At 48.0% G+C, this 24,593-nt stretch overlaps 8 non-coding genes across 8 annotated transcripts; 2 read left to right on the top strand and 6 right to left on the bottom strand.

The window, feature by feature from the left end:
• Nucleotides 1-2,167: 2,167 nt before the first annotated feature.
• Trnap-agg lies at nucleotides 2,168-2,239 on the bottom strand. The gene has a single exon. It is a non-coding gene; the product is annotated as a tRNA-Pro (tRNA).
• Nucleotides 2,240-3,183: 944 nt separating this feature from the next.
• On the bottom strand, nucleotides 3,184-3,255 carry Trnap-ugg. Its single transcript has one exon. It is a non-coding gene; the product is annotated as a tRNA-Pro (tRNA).
• Nucleotides 3,256-5,425: 2,170 nt separating this feature from the next.
• Nucleotides 5,426-5,497, top strand: Trnap-cgg. Its single transcript has one exon. It is a non-coding gene; the product is annotated as a tRNA-Pro (tRNA).
• Nucleotides 5,498-5,656: 159 nt separating this feature from the next.
• Trnak-cuu lies at nucleotides 5,657-5,729 on the bottom strand. The gene has a single exon. It is a non-coding gene; the product is annotated as a tRNA-Lys (tRNA).
• Nucleotides 5,730-19,694: 13,965 nt separating this feature from the next.
• Nucleotides 19,695-19,766, bottom strand: Trnap-ugg. Its single transcript has one exon. It is a non-coding gene; the product is annotated as a tRNA-Pro (tRNA).
• Nucleotides 19,767-20,647: 881 nt separating this feature from the next.
• On the top strand, nucleotides 20,648-20,720 carry Trnak-cuu. The gene has a single exon. It is a non-coding gene; the product is annotated as a tRNA-Lys (tRNA).
• A 1,674-nt stretch (nucleotides 20,721-22,394) lies between these two features.
• Trnar-ccu lies at nucleotides 22,395-22,467 on the bottom strand. Its single transcript has one exon. It is a non-coding gene; the product is annotated as a tRNA-Arg (tRNA).
• A 1,541-nt stretch (nucleotides 22,468-24,008) lies between these two features.
• On the bottom strand, nucleotides 24,009-24,081 carry Trnar-ccg. The gene has a single exon. It is a non-coding gene; the product is annotated as a tRNA-Arg (tRNA).
• Between the last annotated feature and the right edge of the window lie 512 nt (nucleotides 24,082-24,593).

Below are 24,593 nucleotides of genomic sequence, written 5' to 3'. Positions count from 1 at the left end.
TCACCCTGCATGTCGTGTCTATCCATGTCTCTGTCATCTGCCTGCCCACCATGTGTCTCCCTGCCTGGGACCAGCCATTGCTCAGGGACCAGCAGCCGTCTCTGCCTGGGGCCCACTGCCTGCTGCCACATGGCCCGCCACCACCGCTCAGGCCACCGCTCTGGGACCGGCAGCCATTTCTGCCTGGGACTGGCTGCTCCCAGAGCCGGCTGCCTGCCACCACATGGCCCGCTACCACCATTTGGGACCTACAGCATTTCTGCTGCCTACTGCCACGGGGATCTTGCAGCATTTTTTAAAAAAGAATATTACTACCACCCACAAACACGGAAAGCCTGCGCCTCCTGCGGACCTCCCAGCTTCCTCCCTAGGAATTCGGTTTCCCAAGCCAGGGGCTGTTGGGAGAGCCCAGAGTTAACCTTCTAATGGCCTTATAAAGAAGATTTGGGCCTTAAGTACATGGAACGCACCTCTCAGTGCCTCTAACTAACCCCACAGAAGGAAGCAGTTTGGAAAGTGCAGGGTTACAACTCAAGGGTGGTGAGCCACAGCGGAGAACTGCAGAAAGAAAGCCTTTTGAAGCATTATCTCCCTCTAGCTGGGGACGTGACTCAGCAGTAAAGTCCCTTAGACTCAACCCCTACTGGGGCAAAAATGGCCTTAGGGTCCAGAGCTGAGATCTCATGGGTAAACTGAGATCTCTGAATATCATCTAGAGAAGAAAAAAAAATACATGATATGATTGTTAAATTAATTTTTTTTGAGATAAGGCCTCACTATGTAGCTCTGGCAGACCTAGAACTCACTATCTAAACCAGGCTGGCCTCGAATTTGTAGAGATGTACCAGCATCTACTTCCCCTGTGCTGCTGTTAAAGGCCTATTAATTGGTTTAATTTTTAATTCTTTTTATTATATTTATTTATTATGGATGGAGGCCAGAGGACAACTCGTGTGAGAGTAGATTCTATCCTTCCGTCATGTGAATTCTGGGGAACCACTCAAGTGACCAGGCTTGGCAGCAGGTGCTTTTAGACATGGAACCCTCTCTTGGGCCTCGGGATAGGTTGTTTGCTTGTTTGTTTGCTTTTAAATAAGGTCAGTTCATCCAGGTTTGAATCTTAAGAATCTTAACTCCAGTCCAGGAGTCAGCTCCTCCAGTTCCCATTAAATAGCCGCCATAGGATGTCACGCAGCGATTACTAGACTGAGAGCCGGAGTTTCTGTGAGGCAGGAGAGCTGTAGAGCGAACAATAAAAACCCAGAGACAGATACTGGGGTGCACCTGAAGATCAGAGCAGCAAAGCAGGCAGCCCCTAGAGAGCTCTTACCTCTATGACATTTTCAGACTGAAAGAAAGCCAGTTCCTGTCTTGTCCCACCTGGGATTTAGCTGCTGGGATTAAAGGCGTGCACTACCGCCGCCCCACCTCTATGGCTAACTAGTGTAGATGTTGGAATTAAAGATGTGTGCCACTGTCACGGTGGACTAGTGCAACTGTTTTGTGTTCTGATCTTCAGGCAAACTTTATTTATTAAATTACAAATGAAATATCACTACAGTGAGTAGCGACTAGTCAAGTACCTCAGGACTCCATTGCCCAAGCTAAAACATCACATTGCCCAAGGTGCGGCTAAAACACATAGCCATAAGATTAACAGTCGCAAATTCGCAGGCAGAGGCACCCTGGTCTACAATAGCAAGCTCCAGAGCAGCCAGGATTACTTGGTTTCTCAAAAAAACAGAGAGAGAGAGAGAGAGAGAGAGAGGTCTTATGCTCTACTGACTGATCTATCTGCCGGGAAACCCCTATAAGCCTATATATATAAACCCGTTTTGCATATGAAGTTTAAATTTCTCATCCAGCATCTGCCTACCCAGTATGCTCTCACCTAAACCGAGGACAGAGATTAGATTTGCAGGCACAGGTTTTAAGGATCTTTCTGACTAAAGACTGGACTCAAGGCATTTTCAGCGAGCGCCCCTCCAACAAATTAGTGTGGGCAGCTGCGAAGAGTTTGAAGACTCCTGCAAAATTCAGCCTTCGTTATTTAGATCTGATGTGTCAGAGTGAAGTCTGGATCTCTTTAGCGTCTAGGGAAGAAGTAGGGAATGAACGCTTAAATGACTGTTTTGAAAAACAAAATTAGTTTTTGCAAAACAACTACGGGCTCGTCCGGGATTTGAACCCGGGACCTCTCGCACCCTAAGCGAGAATCATACCCCTAGACCAACGAGCCAGGTCAACTATTTCTCTGGTTCAACTTTATGGCAGTCGTTAAAACAGGGGTGGGACTGGCAGAGCTCGGTAGATAGGATAGTTAGGTTTTAGATATTTTTGGAAGGGCAAATTCCGGGATTGTGTCTGCCGAGATATTCCAATTTTCCAATCTCCTCACGACCTACAAAATGGGGAACAGTCCCGGGTTCCACAGTCGGTGTCGCCTTGTCCTCTCCCGCCGATTAGATGAAACCCCAAAGAATCAGGAGGCAGCTGCGTGGAATGTCCTTGACCACGTCTCCTTGGCCACGCAGCAGCTCCAGAGCGCAGTAAATGTCAGCTGAGCGTCGGAGGTACCTCGCCCCTCGCCACTTTTTCCCTTTTGCATCCGACCTGCCCATCGGGGCCAAAATCAAAAGTGCCCAGCCAGGTGTAGTGGCTACTGCCTTTAAGTTTCGAGGCCATCCTTGTCCCCATGTGCTTCAGGACAGGCAGGGTTTCATAGAAGAACTCTATCTCAAGAAAAAAAAGAAAAGAAAAGAAGGAAGGAAGGAAAGAAGAGAGAGAAAAAAGAAAGAAAAGAAAAAGGGAAAGAAAGAACATAAGAAAAAAGAAAAAGAAAAGAAAAGTAAAAAGAAAGGAAGAGACTTCGATTTAGGAGTGAAAACTCCACGAGGTGCACGTACGATCTCAGGTACAAGAGAAAAGTGCCAATGTCCCTCCCCTCCCCTTCGACTGCTGAAGAAACCCGGGGTCAAGCCCAGAGTGGAGAGAGGAGTGTCCTTCCTGCTGCTGTCCTTTCTCATTTGACCTTCGTGAATCCTGCAAATCAGGCTAGGCTGGTCTCTGAAGTCCGTGTTTCTCTTCTATTTTCAGGGGCTTCACAAATCGGCTCCCCGAGTCTGCTCCTCCGCTTTCTGCTGGTGCAGAAGGGATAACTGGGAACTTGTATAAAAATGCAACGGGCTCGTCCGAGATTTGAACCCGGGACCTCTCGCACCCAAAGCGAGAATCATACCCCTAGACCAACGAGCCAACACACTTTTGCTCTTTCCCCCTCCCTTCTCCAAATGAGGTGACGCTTCTGTCGTTTATGTATTCATTTTTTTCCTTCTCACTTTCTTAGTTGTCCAGCACGAGCCTGCATAAGAACCGTAAGGACTCACCGGTCCACTGCCACTGTGAAATTTCCAGAGTGAGCGCTAATTCAGCGAGCTAAACCAAGGAAGTGATAAGCTTGCAAATTTTCCATTCTCTAAACCCTAAGTAGCGTGGAAGAGAGATGGGTTTACGGGCCATTAAATTAGAAGACGTCCTAGGCAGGATACGGATAGGAGAAAACACAACGCAAAGTGCAGACATCATCCGTTTTCCAAAACGATAAATAGCAACCAAAACAAAACGCAAAACTGATAAACCAAAGACTTATAAATTGGCTAAGTAGATTTAAAGTCCTTAAATATATCTATCTATCTATCCATCCATCCATCCATCCATCCATCTATCTATCTATATGTAGATAGCTATTTAGTCAGAAGTGGTGACAAACGCCTAAAATCCCAGTATGTGAGATGTGAAGTAAGGAGGGTCAGGAGTTCAAGATTATCTTTGGCTACCCAGTGAGTCTGAGGCCAGCCTGCGCCACACGAGACCCTCGAGGATATATAGGTATTTTCTTGTCATATGGCAAGAAGAAGAAATGGAATCCTAGAAATTGATATCTGTGATCTCAGCTCTATCTCTTCCATCTGTGAGACAGGTTCTTGTCAGAATGGCCTAGGCTAGTCCCAAAGTCACTCTGCTACAGGCGTATTTTCCTAGACTGCTCCTAAATGGATTAGGGGAGAAAGTGGAAGCGTCGAAGTAGAGATTAAACAAGAAGTTCTTCCGGCCTGGGAAGAGTTTCAAAACCCAAACCTGCACACCGGAACTCTAGGCTGTGAAGTCAGTCTGGGTTGTACTACGGCCCTGTCTCAGAGCAACCCTGTATCTATTTTCAAGGGCTGCGGTAACAAAGTTACCATAGCCTTAACTGGGTCTGCTTTCACCGCCAGCGCTGTCCTCCCACGGCTGAGCCACCACTGCTGGCCTCAGAACTCTAAGCTAAGGTTCTAGGAGTACCAAACTGACCACACAGGCAGAGGGTTTGTGAAATTCCCCCAAGGCTGTTCCTGCTGGCGGAAAGGCTGGGCGATCCAGAAGTCCGGAGCCTGGGCTTCTGGGGTCCTGCTTCTTGGGCTGCACTATTGAACTGTGCGATTCCTCCACCCGGTTCTATTTGGTCAGACCTGAATCACCATCTCTCAGAATAAGACCCCGTGGGGAACTGGGTCCAGGCCATTGTTGTGCTAGCTAGGGTGGAGCCAGGCCCAAGGATGACCAAAAGCGAGCAGAGAAACAAGGGTGTGTGGGGGTTCATTGGCCCAATCTATAATTTTGCTTAGAGTGCAAGAGGAGCAAATGCTGGAGAAAGTTAGATCCTCGATGTTTCTTTCCTCTTAGGGGACACGCAATAGCTCTGAGTCCTGGCAGACATCTTCTTAGTCTGAAGAAGTAAACCAACCTAGTGGTGTTGGAATTCAGAGTGAGACAAGAATTCACATCGCCACCCAAGTGGGTCAGGTCCCAGGCACCACCCACTGAGCTGGCTAGGCCAGCATATGCTAGTTGGAGATCTGTTTTCTTTGATCGGAGGTATCAGATAATACAGCTGCTCCTAAGGGCCCTTTTAGGATTCCCAGCCAATACAGACACCAGACCCTGGGACTGAACCTTCCGGATGCAGGCAAAATTATATGGTTGTGAGCAATGGAACTGGAGTCCAGGGGAGTGAGGCGCTAATCCTACATATTATTCAACTGCCTGAGCTGCGGCAGCGTCTCCCAGTATTGGGCGTCTGGCTGGACTGTTTGGCCATGATTTGGGGAGATTTGAGGGCGAGGCTTGTTTTGTTTAATGGACGTTCCTTGCCTCCTCACTGCTCTCTGGCCACGAAACGCAGCCTCCACAGCGGTCTCAGCCACCGGGCAAGGACTTCCCCAAAGTGCAGCTTTTCTCCGAGGTTCGGGCTCCTTCGGAGCTGGTTCTGGGATGGGTAGACTGCCAAACTTTTATCCCTACCCCACAGTCCAGGCAGGCAGCGGGCGCAATTTATTCGGGAATTAATACTGGCCTATAAGGAAGTGGTAGGAAAATTTAACTGTGCGGCTCGTTGGTCTAGGGGTATGATTCTCGCTTCGGGTGCGAGAGGTCCCGGGTTCAAATCCCGGACGAGCCCTGGAGGGAGTCCAGTTTCCCAATGTTTTTTATTTGCCACATTTAGAATTCGGTCAAGTTAGTGTTACTGGTTTCCAGTTACTGTTACTTTCTTTCCAGTTAGTGTTACTTTCCTTATTCCTTCGTAAAGGAACTAGGGAAACAAATGGCAAAAAAGTTACGCCCAACGTGGGGCTCGAACCCACGACCCTGAGATTAAGAGTCTCATGCTCTACCGACTGAGCTAGCCGGGCTGCCGTACAAAACTGAACTTGCTGGGCTGTCTGAGGAACCTCCCGCTGAGACCCGTTTTTTTTAGGGTGTGTGTGTGTGTGTGTGAATTCGCTGAGACCAGTTTTTCTAGGGTGTGTGTGTGTGTGTGTGTGTGTGTGTGTGTGTGTGTGTGTGTGTGAATTCGCGGCCAAAAAAATTTCAGAGTGAAAAAAAGTGAGAGCAGCGAATCTCCTGGCAAGAATCTCAGACTCGTGGGTCCGGGAAGTACACCCTGGATGGACAGAGACGCTGGGCCGGGCTGCCGCTGGGAGACCAGTGTGTGATCCATCGAGGCCTGAAATTTCGAGTTTTACTCCCGATGGGCAGCAGGGCGTCTGCGCCAAAAGGTATAAGATAAGCTTCGCTCAAACGATCGCACAGTCTCAGAGACCAGAAACTCGAAAGGTGCTTTGAACCCGTGAAGTACATGTCAAGGACTGTAGGTCCGTGAAAACACGGGGGCGTGTGTATCCCCACAAAGGTTGTTGCAGGATGGGTCTTCTCTCGGCCTCTGAGAGTTCTCTGGATCAAACCCAGCAGGAGGCCACCGTTTTCATTACCCATCTGCTAAGTAGAATGTGTGAAGGTGGGGGGCTTTTTAAAATTTATTTATTCTTTGACAATTTCATGTATTTATGTAATGCTTGTTGGTCATTTTGTCGTCGTCCCCCTCCAGACCCGTTATTCCCAAAAAGCTTTCTTCCTATTTTCGTGCTTTTTTTTTTTCTTGCATGTTTTTTTAAATTTTGGTTTTGGCCTGTTACCCACTGAGCTTTAGTAGGCTGCTTGCAAGAGCATAGGTGGAGGGTGAGTTTCTGGAGCATGACCTCCCCACCCCAGCAACATCTACAGCCTACAGCCCCTCGAGGAGGTGTGAGGGTCTCATGAGTGGGAAAGGCAAGGAGAAAGCCAAGGGCTGGTGTTTGGCAGCGCATCCCTCTGTGTTTGAGCGCAGTGTGTGGTGTCGGACAAAGGCAAGAGCACCCATCAGTTTCCACCGCTGGGGAAGCAGGTACTGCCGCTTTGCTGTCTCTGCATGGTTGCAACTCAACCTATGCTGCTAAAAGTAGGCAAAACAAGACTGCTGAGAAACTACATGGGGGGGGGGGGGGGGAGACAGCTGAACACCTGATCACAAAGTCAGGAGAGGGGTGTTTGCACCAATCACAGCACACCTCACATGCAAATGAAGGCTTGCGTTTGCACCAATCACAGCATTTTCTCTTTAGAACTAAACATAGTAATCCCTCTGCTAGATTATGAGATGTGCTTGCTCCCTTTCTGGCCCGGGATGAGTTCACGCAGGCTTATGATGGCAAAAAGACTGGCGGAAACGGAAATAGCCCTGGCTGAAGCTGCGCCCTTGGAAACTGAAACCATCAGCTGTGGTCAGCTTTGTGTGGGTTCTGTAAGGATTTCAGCCTGTGTTACAGTCAGCTGTGGGCAGCGTTGTGTGGGTTCTGTAAGAATTTCAGCCTGTGTTACAGTCAGCTGGTGCCGCCGTGGGAGTCTGACTGACACAGTACTTTTGCTCAGTGCAGCTAGGGCAACAAGGGAGAGTCTAAGAACTGCCAGTTAGGAATTCGTATTGCTCCATCACTAATGTTTATGCTTACTTATGAACATCAGAAGAGGGGCTTACATAAAGAATCTAGTTGGCACGGTGGAGCGCACCTTTACTCCCAGCATTCTGGTGTCACAGGCAGGCAGATCTCCGTAAATTTCAAGCCAGTCTGATCTACATACAAAGCCCAGGCCCAGTGAGACCCTGTCTCAAAAAAAGAAAAAAATCATCATTCACTAATTGTGATTTTTAACAGGGCTTTAACAATACTTACCAGCTGCCCAGTATCCCAGGGAGAGAAACAGCTCATTTATCTGTCTCAGTTTTACCATCAATCAAAATGACAGGACGATTGGGCAGCGCTAGATACTTGGGTTCACTAAGCCAGCGTGTCACTCACAAGGAAAGAAAGATAGATATGTCCCTCTGCTTAGGACTAGACCCAGGACACAGCTCTTTTGAGTGCATTGTCCCCTAACTCCCAAGTCTGGCAGCATGAGTCCCTCTAACTTCATCTATTCTGTTCATTTTGTTCTTATTACACTGCTCTTGTGTAAGAAGATGCTTTGGGACTTCCGGTTTGCTAGCTGTGTATGGATGGATCTTCATGATAACTTAAAGCTCCTAGTTATGTTGGACAAGGTGTCTCACAGTAGTAACCCCGGCCCTTGTGAATCAAGGACAGTGTGGGCTGCATAATGAGTTCCAGGCCAGCCTAAGCCACAGTGAGACCTGTCTCAAAAAAATAAAGAAGAGCCGGGCGGTGGTGGCGCACGCCTTTAATCCCAGCACTTGGGAGGCAGAGGCAGGTGGATCTCTGTGAGTTCAAGACCAGCCTAGTCTACAAGAGCTAGTTCCAGGACAGGCTCCAAAACCACAGAGAAACCCTGTCTCGAAAAAGCAAAAAATAAAATAAAAATAAAGAAGGGACAAACTCATCTTCAGCTGCCTAGACAGAACACAGGAGGCTGTCACAAAACAGAACACAACAGAAATAAACAACAAAACAATATCTGGATGAGGTGACATAGTTTCTCCCCCAAAATATATGTATAGGTCAGGTATGGCGGTGTGTGCCATTAACCCCAGCACTCAAGATGCAGGGGAAGGTGTCTAAGTTAAGCTTGTTTCAAAACAACAACGACAAAAACCTCCAGGTTACCTAGGACCTCACAGTACAGGGGTCTTTAGAGATATAATTAGCAAAGTTGAGTGTGTGCCGTCCGTGCTACTACGTGTACTATGGTGATATCTATACCTATGGTGATGAGCCTGCACTATAGGACCATTCCCGAACTGGGCAAGGGCCTGGAGATTTAAACACACAAAGACACACAGACAGAGACACGGATCATCCTTGAAACAGGAATTCCCCCTTTATTGTGTACCAGAGCCGCTTATATATAGACTCTTAACTGATAGCCACGCCCCAGCCAAACCCACCAGAAACCACTCCCCTGCCCATCAGGGACTCCAGAGCAGCTACAAGCATAACAAGTTGTTTACAGGAAATTCAGGGTCTGGGTCCACGGCCCCCAACAGAGTGAACCCCGATCCAGTGACTGAAGCAGAGGTAAGAACACAGTGGGGAGAGACTGCTAGGCTGACGGAGGCAACAAAGACTGCGTGGAGCAGGCTTTCTATGGGCCACTAACTGGCTCCCGAATGATGACACGGAGACTTATTGTTAGTTATGAATGCTCAGCCTTATCTTATGCTTGTCCCGCTAGCTTTTACAACTTAAATTAACCCATTTCTCTTCATCCACACTTTGCCTTGGGGCCTTTACCAATCTTTCATTCTGTATGTCCTAGTCCGTGTCTGGTTGGCTGCTGTCTGGCTAACTGGCCCCAGGCATCTTTCTCCCTAGTTCTCTCCCTCCTTCCTTTTAGCCAATTTAAAGCCTAGAGTCCTCCTATTTATTCTCTCTGCCCACTAACCCCCACCAATCCCTCTACTGGCTAGCTATTGGTCATTCTGCTTTTTATTGGACCAATCAGGTGCCTTAGGTAGGCAAGGTGAAACAGCAACACATCTTTATATAATTAAACAAATACAGCATAAACAAATGTAACACATCTTTACATAGTTAAATATTCCACAACATAAACAAATGCAACACACCTTTACATAGTTAAAGTAATGTTACACAACATAAACAAATGTAACACATCTTTACATAGTTAAATATTCCACAACATAAACAAATGTAACACACCTTTACATAGTTAAAGTAATGTTTCACAACATAAACAAATGTAACACACCTTTACATAGTTAAAGTAATATTCCACGACAATTGTAGACAGCTAGGAGAGTCTGAAGGAGACAAGGAAGGGTCTTCCTTGGAGTCTTGAGAGGAAGCAGACCTTGCAAATGTCTTTAGGAAAAACTGCTGGCTTCAGAATGGCAAGAATACCTAGTGATTCTTTCTAGTAATTTGTAACAGCAGCTATAGGAAACTAATCAATCCACCGTAAGATGTTTTGGAGTTTTGCTTCAAAAGCTGTAATGGTGTATGAGATCTGTCTAGCAGACAAATGAACTCTCTCTTAACCTTAGAGCACTGTTCAAATTTCCATTAGTGCTGGGCAGTGTGGCTCGTGCCTTTAATCCCAGCACTCAGGAGGTAGAGGTAGGTGGATCTCTGTGAGTTCGAGGACAGTCTGGTCTACTGAGTGAGTGCCAGGACAGCCAGGGCTACAGAGAAACCCAGTCTTGAGAAATAAAACAACAAAATTACTGTTAGTGGGTTTTTTGTTGTTGCTTGGTTGGTTTTGGAGATGGGTTTTTGTTTGGTTTTTTTTGTTGTTGTTGTTGGTTTTTTGAGACAAGGGTGTGTGTGTGTGGTCCTTGCTGTCCTGTCTGTAGACCAGGCTGTCCACAAACTCACAAAAATCTTCCTGCCTCCTGAGTGCTGGAATTAAAGGCGTGTGCCCCCACACCCGGCTCAAATCATTATTGGTGTAGATGATTGCCCTCCAGTTCTTTCTGTAAGCAAAGACACTGAAGATGGGGCCATGTGACTCCCGAATTAGCAGCTCCCAGACTCTCCATTGCTGCTCTGGCTGCCTAGGGAAATGACTTGTCTTTGCGGCCACCACAGCCATCAGGGACAGTCCGCAGAAACTTTAAAACTAGCTGCTGATCACAACTGATTTGCCTGGGTGTGAAGGTGTAACCTCAGCCAAACCTGTTCCAAATGGCTTGGACCAGACTTCCTGCTCGCTCACAACGAGGTGAACTCTTCATGACCCTGCGATCATGGCCACCTGAGCCAGAGAAGCCACGTTCCCTCAGTCTAGCTGAGAGATGGTTGTGGCTGGTCCAAAAAACAAGCCTTGATGGCTGTGGTTGGTGCTAAAGAAGGAAGGTTGTGGCTGTTGGAAACAAAGTCAGGCCGCCTCCTTTGGCTGTTGAGTCCACTTGGAAATCACTCTTACGAAAGGCACCTTCTGGTGCAGCTTCCAACATCAGGCCTAACACAAGGCATCTCTCAAGCGGTTTGGGTACCTTTTAGTAGAGCAGGTTGAGTTGGTAAGACAAAGACTAACAGACAGCATAAGGGAGTTACAGGAACAGTCTTCCCAAAGGAAACTGACAGCCGACAGAACAGGGACAAGGGGAGGAAAGGCAGGGGTAGATGGCGCAGGTTTCAATGATAGACAGGCCCAGCCCTGGATGCTGGCATGAGGGCTGGAACACTAGAGGGTGCTACCTCATGCTCTTACAGGTCTCCACTGCCAACATAGGGGACAAAAGCTACCAAAAGCTGGGGCTCGAAGAGCTTGTCCTCACCTACCCACAATTTTTGAGTAGAGCAAAACCCAGCATGTAATTCAAAATGCCTAGGACAGTGAGCATAATTGGGTTGCTGGATTTTTTTTTCCCCTGCTTTTTTTTTTTTCTTGTTTCTGTTTCCCAAATGCTGGAATTATTGGCGTGCACTGCCACCCCCAGCTACAATTATAGGTGTGACCCACCACACCCTGCCATAGCCTTGGACTTCCTAACGTTTCCCCTCAGGGACAAATTCGTTAAGGAAGAGAACTGGGCGTCCAGGTCTCCTGGACTGGAGGAGCTGGGGCTTCTGCCAGCCACACCTGCTAGTGAAGCAGGCTCCCACAGGAAGTCCACAGGCTTCCACATGGCCCAGGCAAAGCAGGCTGTCTGATGTGATCCCCATGTCTGACCCCAAACCTCACAACCGTACATGAACTTCCTATCACCACCAGACAGAGCAGGGTGACAGCGGCAACATGCTGCTGCTCTTTGGGACCCCAAGAACCCAAAGCCAACACCCCCGCCCTCCCAGTGTCTCTGGCCTGAGGTAGTGGTGGCAGGAAAAGACCCACAAGTTCCTCTCTGGTGCAGACCTCAGTTTGAGCACAATAAGACACTGGAGCACTGACTGGGGAGGCCCAGAGGGGCCCCGGACCCAGAGTTGCACAGATTCCAATTCTTCCTCTCCAAGCCTGAGGCCTCTGCACGTGGATCCTCCTGATAGTCTCTGAGTCTGGACACATCGCTCAAGAACCGAGCCTTGAGTTGGTCAGGAAAAAACTGCGGGGAGTCTTGTAGCGCGCCACGGCGCCACCATGTTTTCAGGGTCTGGCACTAAGCCCGCAGCCGTTTTTGCTACTGTCCCTAGTTGGTAAACAACTTCTGCGCACGCTCGCTGCTGGCCCAAGAGTAATTTGATTCCCACCTATCACTTGCTCACACGATCGCCTCAGTGTGGTCTGAGCCAATCAAGCAATGACACGTTAAATCGAGCAATGACACGTCAGAGGTGGACCAGGCACTGAATATATTCCCCCGCACGGACGGGCTCGGGGGGGGGGGGGGGGGGGGGGGGGGGGGGGGGGGGGGGGGGGGGGGGGGGGGGGGGGGGGGAGGGGGGGAGGGGGGAGTCTTTTCGCCTCTATCTAAACTTCAGTCTTCTGTGCTCCAATAAAGCGTGTTCCAAGAAGAATTCTGTTGTGGCGTCTTCTCTGCTGGCTGAGTCGCGCGCCGCAGAGTCTGTTGGTCTAGAGCTATAACTCTGCTTTGGATTGGATTCAAGTCTCAATATGGGCTTGTATCTTTTGCTTTCACAGCGGAGATGATACCGTATCTCAGAATCCACCTGAGTCTTAGGTAATCTCTCCTGGTGCAGGTCCTCAGGCTTCTTTCCCTAGTGACTGAGCTTGAGAGGTACCAGTTGCCTCTCTCCCCCTAAACCAGCCGTGTCCTGAACGTGTTAACGTCTGAAACAGGGACACATTTGGCTTGTCTTTCTGCAAGGTCCGAATCTACTGAGTAACAATAAAGTCACTGAAAGACCCCCACAGTATAGACAAACAGCTAAGCAGCAGCAACGCCAGGCTTAAACTTTGGAGCAACACAAGTAACATTAGAGCAGGGAAGTTCGACTTGAGAACAAGGGCGGAGAAGCCAGGCAAGATATCTGCGGTCAGCCGGTCAGCCATCTGGCCCCAAGCGATAAGGAGCCAAACTAGAAACAGGAAAAGTGGAAGGCCCTCTGGATACCCCCTCCCAGAACCCGCAGCTGGCCTGCTCCCATGAGAACATCCCGTTTGCTTAGGGAACCCAGATGCCTATAGTCAGCACATATGCCCAACTTAGAATATCAGCAATTCACAGAAGAGACAACTCCCCCTATGAAAGATCCCAGCTTAGCTGCTGTAACGTCATTTCACAAAGCTTTTGACGAACGACTGTAAGTGCAGAGTAAGGTCAGGGTCCCTGGCTGCAAAACAGGATATCTATAGATTAGGACAGGACATCAATTAACAGGAAATCTGTTGCCATACATCTGTGCTGTAAAAGAAAGAACAAAAGGGAAACAGGATATCTGTTCCCATACATCTGTGCTGGGAAAGGAAAAACCACCTGTGCCCCTTGCCCCATTCCAACTGACCACTAACGATGCATTTGCTTCTGTAATCTGCTTCTGCTGCCCTCTTTCCTATAAAAAGACCTTCCCCCAGTCTGCAGGCGCGCTTGTCTTCCGAAAGACTAAGTCGCCCCAGGTACCTGTGTACTGAATAAAGCCTCTTGCTGTTTGCATCCGAAGAGTGATCTCGCTGTTCCTTGGGAGGGTCTCCTTAGCCTGAAAGACTGCCCACCACTGGGGTCTTTCAGTCACAACCTACGTTGATTTTCTTGCCTGCAATTTGCCAAGTAGTCCCAGTGTGGCTAGATATCTGGATGTTAGCAGTCACGGGTTCTTTCTATTCCAATTTTCCTAATGAATATTAACTCTGAGATCACCCATTACAGTTCTCACAGAGTGTGTGCGCGCGTGCATGTGTGTGTGTGTGTGTGTGTGTGTGTGTGTGTGTGTGTGTAGAGGCTTCAGAGTTCAGAAAGGCTATCCCAAAGTTGGAGATGGAGAACCAAGGCAGTGGTCAGGGTCTATAGTAGACCAGCCATGTCCATCCTAATGAACTGCAGTCCAGTGTTGTCTGGCAGAGACAGCAGGTGATCAGCCATTTGGAACGGTACTTTGAAACCAACCGAGTGTAGCAGGCAGCAGAAACTACACTGGAGCCTTGGTCCAGAGGCAGAGGTCCCTCGCTATGGCAATCCCTGGACAGAATTCCTAATACGTGGCAGGGTGGGGTGACTAGGCAACAGGACCGCCACACTTCAGTCTCAGGAGGCTCCTTTTCTGTAGTCCAAAATGAAGGGCTTCATCTGGCATGAGTGATAGGATTTAATAGATCGCAGGTGTTGTTATCTACTCATAGAAATACGTTGTCAGTCCGCCTCTTTGTGCTGGCAGACAGCCATTGTTTACTTTATAAACAAGATATGGAATCATTCTTTCTTAACATATATGTTCAAAATGGAGTAACTCAGATCAAAACTCTTGCTTTATAAAATGGAGTCACTCAAGGCTAAATGTAGTCTGAAAAATTGATATTTCATACAACCCGTAATAACTCAGAGCAGGCCCGGCCTCTTCTCAGAAGTACCCCTAATCCTGTGTCTGAGTTGGAACCCCAGATAGAGCAGTTTGTGGGTATAACCTCGAGTGTAGATACACCACTCTCCCTATGCGTCTCTAGACCCGAGGCTGCTTTCGGAAGACAGTGACTCTTCCCAGGCCAGCAAGCGCTGCAGGAGGTACCCCAAACTGAAAAGTATGGTCTGCTGAGTTTAACGTTAAGTCCAAGGCTGTGTTTGATCATCTATGGGGGACCCTCTCCCCCACTGGCCTGTAGGCTCAGCTCATCCAAGTCTACCATAGGATTTGCCAACAGGAAATACTCCAGCTCGTGTTGAGTCTTGTCTACCTGTCCCTAGATCTGTGTGGTGTCCCACTCCCTCCTTGGCATGGCCCTGCAGTTTCTACCATGTCGCCTCAAAGTGGTGCTAATGACACAGGGGTTCCTAACCCTGGTTACTATTGACAAGACTAAGGATGAGCCATCTTGTTCTGACTCCATTTTGTGTTCTCTGCAGCACTTCCTTCTATAGCCACACCTTCATACCACGTCTGAGACTTCCATGACCTTGACCATGGTCCAGATATATTAACAACAACAACAAAAAATTAAAGTAAACCGAAATAACCAGAATATGTGTAAGACAATTAAAAAATAATTGTCAAGCTCTGTCTAAAGTAATAGCTGTGGCCTACCAGGAATGAAGGTTCCAAGGTTGTTGTGATCCAGCTGCCCTCACTCCCCTGTCAGGGGAACTTCCTTGTGGTTTGTAATTGACAAGGATGTTTGTGTTCTTTCTGGCCACGGTGGGTCTCCACAGAAGGAGTAGAGGTATAAAAGGTTGCTGGGCAAAATAAAGGTTGCTGTTCTTCCACCTGAAAAGAAGCCTCCTAGTCTCAATCCCGGCCCCCCCCCCCCCAACCCCATTCTTGGCTATCCAGGCTGCGCTGGCTGCAGCAAGTGGAGGTTCCACCGAGATCTGTAAAGTGGGGACACGTGAACAGGGTCGCTCAAGCCGCTGGCTAAATCGAGGAGCGTATTGGGGAAGGTAAAGTGTTCTAATTTTTCATCCCCAGAGATAACTCAGAGGGACATCCTCCAAAAGATAAGCAAGTATAAAGAGGCAGGAGGGTGAATTGAAAGGCCTCAAAAAGTAACCGAAACTCTTGAAGCAACAAGGCACGGAAGTAACAAGGAAGACAGCCAAAGATTTCATACAAACAATAGCTCAGTCAGATTTAAAGGAGTATGTGTTTTTTCATAGCCAGAGATGCTCTGAGTGGCACCCTCTGGCAGACTAGCCAGTAGGGAAGAAATAAAGAGGAGGCAGGAAGGTGAATTGAGGGCCTCAAAAGATACAATGTTTTTTTATTGTGTTGATTGTGTTGTCTTTTGTGTTTTGGACTGGAGAAAGACATTTGATTCTGGGAACTGCTAAGAAAGGTATTTTGACTTTAAAATACAGGCCTAAGGATTTGATGCTTTGGAAAAGTTCTATTTTTGTCTCCACAGAGGATGAGAACCTGTGGATTCATTGCAAATTTATCTGGTTTGAATTACTGAGACTCACTGAAATGTTGATGTAAAACACCCCCCAAGAATGCAGCGCCCTCGCTCAGCAGGAAGTAGCCAGACAGGTTGACAACGCCCTAATTCCCTAAAAGATTCTTAAAGTGGGGCCCTTTCAATGGTTCTGGAGCAGGAGCAGAGAGCCTGCTTCCCTGAGTTCTGCTCCACTCCATGCAGCAGTTTGGACCCAGAGAGAGTGTGTCTGGGGCCAGAAGGCAGCTGGAGCAGAGCTTTGCTAGGCATGTTGCCCTGACCCAGTGGGTGCCCCGCCTGGGGGACACCACGGCAATGTCAGGAGTATCAGCAAACCATAGAAGATCGGCAGAAGTTCACAGACTGTGCAGACGGCTGAGACTGTCAACCAGCAGGCTGAAAGAGTCAGCAATGCTTTGGACATTCAAAATGATCTTAATGGACATATTCATTAGGACATATTGTCCTTGAACCAACAAGTGGCTCTGGTTCAGGAGCAAGTGGACTAACTTTTCAACGGTTTATCATGTTATGTGTGTTACTCATGGCACTGTATTGCATGCTTCTGCTACTGTTATGGAACTCAACTGTCATATGAGAGGGGTTTGGAATACTGCTTTTGTTCATTTTACCACCCACTTAGTGCATGCTAGATGGTTGCAGCGCTGGTCTGGCTCCTTGGCACTGTCAGTCCTGGGGATACTTGGTTTAGGGCTGTGTGTCTGGGTAGCCACGGATGGGAAATACTTTGGGGGCAGGATGCCACCTAAGACAAAAAATTAAAGAGCTATTCCCTATAAAAATAAAACGGGGGGGGGGGGGGGGGAGTTGTTGTGATCCAGCTGCCCTCACTCCCCCTGACCCGCAGGGGAACTTCCTTGTGGTCTGTAATTGACAAGGATGTTTGCGTTCTTTCTGGCCACGGTGGGTCTCCACAGAAGGAGTAGAGGTATAAAAGGTTGCTGGTTAAACTAAAGGTTGCTGTTATTCCACCTGAAAAGAAACCTCCCTGTCTCAATCCCGGCACCCCCCAACCCAGTCTCGGCAGTCCAGGCTGCACTGGCCGCAGCACAAGGTGACTCTGGCTGTCCTCTAACTTTGTTCCTCTTTATGTTTTTTTTTTTTTGTGATAAGTTTTTTTTTTCTGTGTAACCCTGATTGTCTTGTAACTCTCCCTGTAGACCAGGCTGGCCTCAAATTCACAGAGGTCCACCTGCCTCTACCTCCTGAGTGCTGCGATTAAAGGGGTGCGCCACCAGTGCCGGTGTGGGTTTTACATTTTAAAACTTTGTACCCCTGAGCTTAGGTATATCAGATATTTACATTATGATTCATAACAGTAAAATTATGGTTATGGAGTAGTAATGAAATTGTTTTATGGTGTTTTATGTTATGGTGTCACCATAACGTGAGGAACTGTATTAAAGGGTTGCAGCATTAGGAAGGTTGAAAACCATTGAATCAAAGGACCTAAAACTTTTAATCTTTATGGTGTCAATAACCTCCTATGGATCATTTCAGTTGAAGCTGAGGAATCCCGAGATACCTCAGCCCATCCACAAGCTGCAACCTTAGCTGCTCCCAGCGCCTGAGAAAAGCCCACTTCCTAGATCCACAGCTCTACAGCCTGGCATGAGAGCCTCAGCCCTGGAGGGAACCGCTGCCATTGCTCCCACCTGCCTGGGGCCTGGCACCTCTGCACACGCTGAGGTTGCAAGAGTGGTCCAAGACCAACACTGAAATGATACACACGAGCCAAAGAACAGCATAACTGACTAAATTTTTTTTTTTTGGTTTTTTTTTTTTTTTTTTTTTCGAGACAGGGTTTCTCTGTGGCTTTGGAGCCTGTCCTGGAACTAGCTCTGTAGACCAGGCTGGTCTCGAACTCACAGAGATCCGCCTGCCTCTGCCTCCCGAGTGCTGGGATTAAAGGCGTGCGCCACCATCGCCCGGCTCTGACTATAAATTTAATAAGACAAAATCCGTCGTGGTTGCCTGGGGAATCGTGCTGAGACTCATGATCTTGGGGCTATAGGGGAAACCCATGTGACCGCTGAGTAATTGTTGGCTTTTGGTGTATGCTATCTACTGAGATGGGAATCAGACCGCAGAGAGGGGTCAGCTTCTGCTGGTGTTTGTTGCCGTGTGTGGCTGTGCACAGCCAGCTCAGCAGAGTTCCTGTGAGACTGAATCTGCTGGTCCACCATAGCCACCAGAGTCCTGTTCCTTTGGTTTTGGTTACACAGTGAGGGGCTGGGGCTGCCAGCAGAACAGTCTGCCTACAATTGGGAAGACCAGCTTTGGTTAGGAGAGGCCTACAGTTCCAAGCCTCACTCATCATCCCAAACAGCATCTGTAATAATACCAAACCACACCTGTCAGTTCCCAAGGCAATTACCATTCCAAACCCATGCAGCCTGTGGTCTCTCTTAAAAAGAAAGCTTAGCTGGGGTTTGAACCCAGGACCTCTACACAGCCTAAACAAATAATCATTCTCCTAAAACAGCAAGTCATTGGGCTCATGGGACTCTCACAGTCTCTGGGTAGCTAGGACTGTTACACAGCGATCCCCGTCTCAAAAAATAAAAGTAAATTTAAGAAATCAGGAATAAGTCTCCGAAATGTTCTGGCCTCATCAGAAGGCTTCCGACAGAAAGGCTGATTGCTCCTTGACCCTGTCATCAGGCCTCCCTGTCAGGGCTCAGGGAAGGTGAGGCCTCCCCAGGCAACCTTAAGGTCTATGTAAGAAACCTGCTGGTGTTTAAGGGATGGAAACTCAAAGTCCCAGGACCCTGGATTAAGAGGAGAAACTTGGAGCCAGGTGGTGGTGGCTCACACCTTTAATCCCAGCACACCGGAGTGGCAGAGGCAGGTGGGGATCTCTATGAATTTCAAGACCAGCCTGGTCTACAAGAGCTAGTTCCAGGACAGACTCCAAAGCTACAAAGAAACCGTCTCAAGAAATGAGAGAGAGAGAGAGAGAGAGAGAGAGAGAGAGAGAGAGAGAGAGAGGCAGACTCTGGGCCTGGCTAACACAGTCTCACAGGTTAGCCAACTTTGTTTTCTCCGATGTCACACTCTAATAAGATTAAAGTCAGGATGACTTGTCCCAGTCATCCAGAGTTAGGTATCAGACGACTAGGTCGCTCATATGCCCTAAAGCCTACGGAAATCATTAACACTAGCTAAACGCGCGCCCCATTAACTCTCCTGGTCGCTTTCTTCTACAAAAATCACAATGCAGTTCTTGTTTATAAGGCAAACGCAGTTCCGGCCACTCGCGACGCCACTTTCTCCCCTGTGAGCAGCAAACCATCTTTTCAGTGCAGCCGTTCTCTCTGATGACCTTGACATACCTGGATTATCAAGTAATAACATCTAGTAAAACTGTAGGGTGCGAAAAAGATTCGGAGCCCGAGTGCCCAGCATTATCACGGAGGCCCCAAGGCTGAAGGCACCAACCAGCCTCCGCTGCCGCCATCTCCTCCCCGTGGTTGTGGGAGGGCGTTCCCAGAAGGTGTTTCGGAAAACCCGAGTCTCCGGAATTTAACTTCGCGAATTTACGTCACCCGAAGGAAAACAATGTGCCCTGAACCAGGGCGGTCTAATGGTGAGACCTGATACGCGACACCCAGGGATCTGCCCTGACAGGGATGGCTGGCCCTTGTTCTCTGCTAGGATCCCGAGTCTAGATTGCACGTAATTTGTCCTCTAGCTGCACCTAGACATCAGAGTTGCAGCGGACCAGAGATGCCTGGCAGAACGTATGTGGGAACAGGGAACCTGGTGACCGAAATTGGGCTACGTCTTCGACTCTGTTCTTGGATCCAGCACTTCGCTAAAATCCAAAACCTTCACTCTGCAAAAACGAAAAAGTTTAGTAAGGGCTCGTCCGGGATTTGAACCCGGGACCTCTCGCACCCAAAGCGAGAATCATACCCCTAGACCAACGAGCCACTATGCATATAGAGCCTGACGCCGATCTTTGGATACTTTCATCCGATTGCCTCATCAAGACTATTTCTTTAGTCCTACTTGGAGAGATTTTTCGAGTTCGTTTTTCTGTGAGTTCCAGAAAACCTAGGGAGGTATGGCACCGGCCCCGTGAAGAGGGAAGAGAAAGTTCCCACGCGCTCATAAAGGGTCAGATCTCAGCCCTGGGGCACAGCACTCCGCATGTGACCAGGGACCACCGTCCTCCGGGAAAGGGAAATCAGAGAGCTCGAGTGAGCAACGCAGTCTCGTGGTGGACCCCGGATTAGAAATTTCACCGCAAATAGAATCCTAGTCTAGAACCTCGAGAATGAGACGGGATTGCCGCCTCCTGGTCCGCCAGTCCCCGCAGGCTCAAACATCAAGGGTCCTCCAAAGAATCCGCAGACCCTGTTCCTTGGCAGCCCACTCCGGCCCTGAAGACCAACGCAACTCATAGACCAGGATACAGAAGCCAGAGCTGGAGTCGGGGTTCGGTTCTTCCTACGTGGACCGCGGAACGAACGCTCCAAGCTTCACCTCCGAATAGCGTTTGGCAAGGGATTCGGTGTCCCTGCGGCGAGTTTGAAAACGCAGGCTCGCCCACGGTTATTAGATCGTGAAACCGATCTGGCCCTAACATCCTCACAGACCTTGCCCCCCACCCTGTGGCTCCCGGGAACGGAAGGGGCAACACACACACTGGCCGTGCAGTTGTAGGAGGCTGGAGGAGTAAACCAGTAAACCCACTACCGTCTAAGGCTAGATGCTTATCCTACAAAACCCAAAAAAGACCCAGCTGTTCTAGAACCCTGAGGTTCTAAAGAATTCTAAGAGGTTTGTAGGGAACAGATGTGTCAAATCCGCCCGGCTAGCTCAGTCGGTAGAGCATGAGACTCTTAATCTCAGGGTCGTGGGTTCGAGCCCCACGTTGGGCGAGCTGTTTTGTCTATGAAGTCTGCGAACGGGCAGAAGTCTGTGTACTGCAGGAACTGGTGCTCATGGCCGAGGATTTCATATACAGCGCTACAGAATCAGAAACCTGCGGAGGCAGAGCCAGGTTTTTCTCTCTTTTTATTTAAAATTTATATATTTAACCTGACACTTTACAGGTATATCATACTTAAATAAAAGTTACAGGTACAATACGAAGAACATTCAGGGCCCTGTCTATGGACTCTGCTTGGAGAAGGGCACCACCTCCCTGGATTTCTTGAAACTTCCAAGACTAGGCGGTGACTCCACAGACTTCAAGAAGCTCTACCTCTTTCCATCCGGTCGAGGAATGGAACTAAGGTGGGCTCTCCTGCAATACAGCCTCTAACACACGAGGCTAACGGCTTTGTTTTACCTGTAGCGGATAAAGACGGGAAAGCACCAACATCCTCGTGCTGTGGGAACTGAGTCCTTTCTAGACTGGCAGAATCTCTGGGGGCTCCACCTGTGCTAAGTGTCTGCTTTCCATTTTAGAAAGCAGAAATCATTGTGAAAATGTTGAAAGGACAGGGTCAGAAAGTGAAATAAATATGAAGTCCGGCCCCCCGACTTTTTTTTTTTTTAAGCAGATTTTTAAAAGCAAGTTCCAATCCAGATTGTCCTGGAACTCGAGATGTAGACCAGGCTGGCCAATAAAAGACTCACCTGCCTCTGCCTCCCTAACGCTGGGATTATAGATGACCGCCGCCACCCTCGTTTTGAACCTTTTTTTTTTTAGTAATAAAAATTATAAATTGTTCTAAAACAAGTGTGTCTTGTTGAAAGTCAGGGCCAATCTCAGGGTAAACTATTGAGAAAAAGAGAAAAAAGAAAGAAAGCCAGGGCCAAATTCCCAAAGACCTCCATACCTCCAAGACCTCCATCTTGTAGCCACAGGATTGCTCTTGATGAAACAAAGTAGAATTTCACCCCGCAGGTTGCAGAATCACAGCTAATGGGAACTGGCAGCCTCAAGGAGGCCTTCATGTGAAAGGCAGCATGAATTAATTAATTAATTAGGAAGGTTCCCTGGGTCATAATGCGTCAGAAGCTTCCAATTTTACAGTAGATTAATTAACCCTTGTATTTTGGGAAAGTTTTACCCTAAGGATGAAGCCATGCATTATACAGAGTTTTAAAATACAGAATTATTATCTATTTTAAACATGTACTAAAGCTAAGAAAATAGTCTTCTGTGCTTTTGTGTCTGCCACTGAGCCATATATAGGCTCCGAGCACCAATCTATATAACTAATCCGTTGTCTGTGAAGTTGATCCCTAAATAATTGTGTTTATTAAAAACAAAACAATTTTGCGTTTAATCCCAGCTCTGGGGAAGCAGAGACAGGTGGATCTGAGTTCCAGGCCAGTTTGGTCTACAGAGAGAGTTAACAGGACAGCCAGGCTACACAGAGAAACCCTATCTCGGAAGAAGAAAAAACAAACAACAAAAAAAAAAAACCACCAAAAAAGTTCAAACGAAATCACTTATTTTGTAAACTGTTAGTTTGCTTTCATTTAAAAACACAACACTACCTCTAACTTTAAAAGTGTGTCAAAAATCCTCTCGACATTTTTTAATGTCTGTGTATAATTCCTTAACATTCGTTTTCCAGGTGTCTAAAACACAGCCTTCTTACCCCGGGTGGGACTCGAACCCACAATCCCTGGCTTAGGAGGCCAATGCCTTATCCATTAGGCCACCGGGGCTGACGAGAGGGATGAAATATGAATCCTCCACTAGTTTGTTTCTCTTCGTAGTTTCCGTGTCCCTTTGCTGTGTGTGCTATTTTTTCACAAATTGCTGCTCTTTTGCCAGATTTCTGTGTCCATTTTCAGGCAAGGCTCTAACTCTGATTAAATTAAGGCCCCGAAGCACCCCGGGACCTTCACTTTGAAGAAGAAACTGAAAACTACTTCGCTGGTTCTATCTTAGCCCATTGGTCTAGAGTGGGTATTACGTATATCTGTGTGCAAGGTGTCCAAGATTCAAATATTGAGTGAGCCCTTTGAACCGTGACGGCGGGTAGGGAAAACGTGTTTGCGGTGCAAGATACAGGAGCCGGTACGCTATTACATGTTTTGCGGTGCCTTGCGGTGACGATTCCCTGTCCAGAAAGAGTGCACAGTGCTCGGCCTTTTTGGTCCTCTCCCTCTGACTCTTCGACCAAACGCTACTTGGTAGGGACAGATCTTCACTTTTTTTGAGTATACAGCTGACCTATATATTTTACTCGATACCCTCATCCTCAAAAAAAAAAAAAAAAAAAAAATCTAATCTAAATTTGCGTTCCAGCCCAGTTACATTTACCTTCATGTCCTTTTGACTCTCCTTTATCTCGTGTGTGTGTGTTGGGGCGGGGGGGTGTGTGTAACTACTAATCTAACTTATATTTACAAGCCTTATTAAACCACTATAACATTAAAGAGCAAATGACTCCGCACAACTCTGTGCCACGTGAGCTGGATCCCGGCCCTCGCCTCATGTGGCTCCCGTGGGAGTTGCGGGGATGAAAGACGTTTCCGATTACACCGAATCCCTTGAATGGAGACACCCCTACACACACACACCAGGAGAAATGTCAACTCAATCCTGGACATATTCTTGCTATTTAAAAATTTATATTTTTACAGGTCCTTAGACTGGACCTGTAAGGAGACGGCTTGTTGTTGTTGAAACAAGACTGGCCTTTAACTCTCCTGCCTCCACCTCCCAAATGCAGGGTGGGATTTCCTGGACTGGACACCTTCGCATCGTAAGAAACCTAATCTATTTGATTGTTTCGCGAATTTTAGAGCTGTGGACATATACATAAACCAAATTTACTGCTTTAATTGACGTCCTCTTCAGTGACGTCACCTGCATCCACCACATTGTGCAATCAACCGGATAATCTAGTCGAGTTGTTTGGTTTTTGGAAACAAGGTTTCTCATCGTAGCTGCCTACTGAATTTTTTAATCCTAGTGTCTTTGGCTTCCTCTTGGACAGCTCCAACTCTGTCTTTGGCTTCCTCTTGGACAGCTCCAACTCTGCCGCAAGCAGCCCAATCTGGCGTTTTTTGTTTTCCTTTCCCCGGCGCTAATTCGAACTGCTCATAGTCTAGTTTAAACTAGCTTCACCTGTTGATTACAAGCACGTTGGAAATCGGGAGTCCTCCGAGCCTCCTCCGAGCCGTGGGGTGAAAAGAAAGCAAATACGAGAATGGGAAATTCTTAAATTAGGGTTTGTAAAAAAATCGCACACTTGCAGCGACCACGAAGGGACTCGAACCCCCAATCTTCTGATCCGGAATCAGACGCCTTATCCATTAGGCCACGCGGCCCTACAACTTCCATTGCCCTAGCTCTCTGTATAAGGCATTCTCAAGAGCCTACTGCGCATGCTTGCTTAACCGGAAAAAGGTCCCGCCCCTTCGGCTAAACTATTTAGTGAGAGCTGTTAGCCTCAAGTTTGAATCAGTATGAACCTTCCTGGGCAGTCAGCCAGCATAAGTCCCTCCGGATCTGAGAGGCTCGTCTTTCTGATCTCGTCCTCCACTTGCTGGCCCTCAACTCAGGATCAGGGACAGCCCATGCGCTTGCGCCATCACGTCACTGGTATATCCGCAATGGTCTCTTACAGTCTGCGACCCGACTTGGCTCGCCTCTCCGGCACCTCGGTGCCCCGAGTCAGGTGGAGACTGAGGAACGCACGCACCGTGGACTCGGCAGGGAAGAATTGCGATCCCTGAGCTGGACCTTCCCAGGACTCTTCTCCTTAGGCCGCTCCCAGCATATCCGACCAGCCCTGTTAGGTTCTATAGTCCCGGACGCGAGGCACAAACCCTAATTTAAC

Source organism: Microtus oregoni, unplaced genomic scaffold, assembly GCF_018167655.1.
Source record: "Microtus oregoni isolate MIOR12 unplaced genomic scaffold, Mior012 000027F_ref0000203, whole genome shotgun sequence".
Classification (NCBI taxonomy): domain Eukaryota; kingdom Metazoa; phylum Chordata; class Mammalia; order Rodentia; family Cricetidae; genus Microtus; species Microtus oregoni.
Note: the sequence above shows the minus strand (reverse complement) of the source record. Positions and strands in the feature narration are given on the sequence as shown.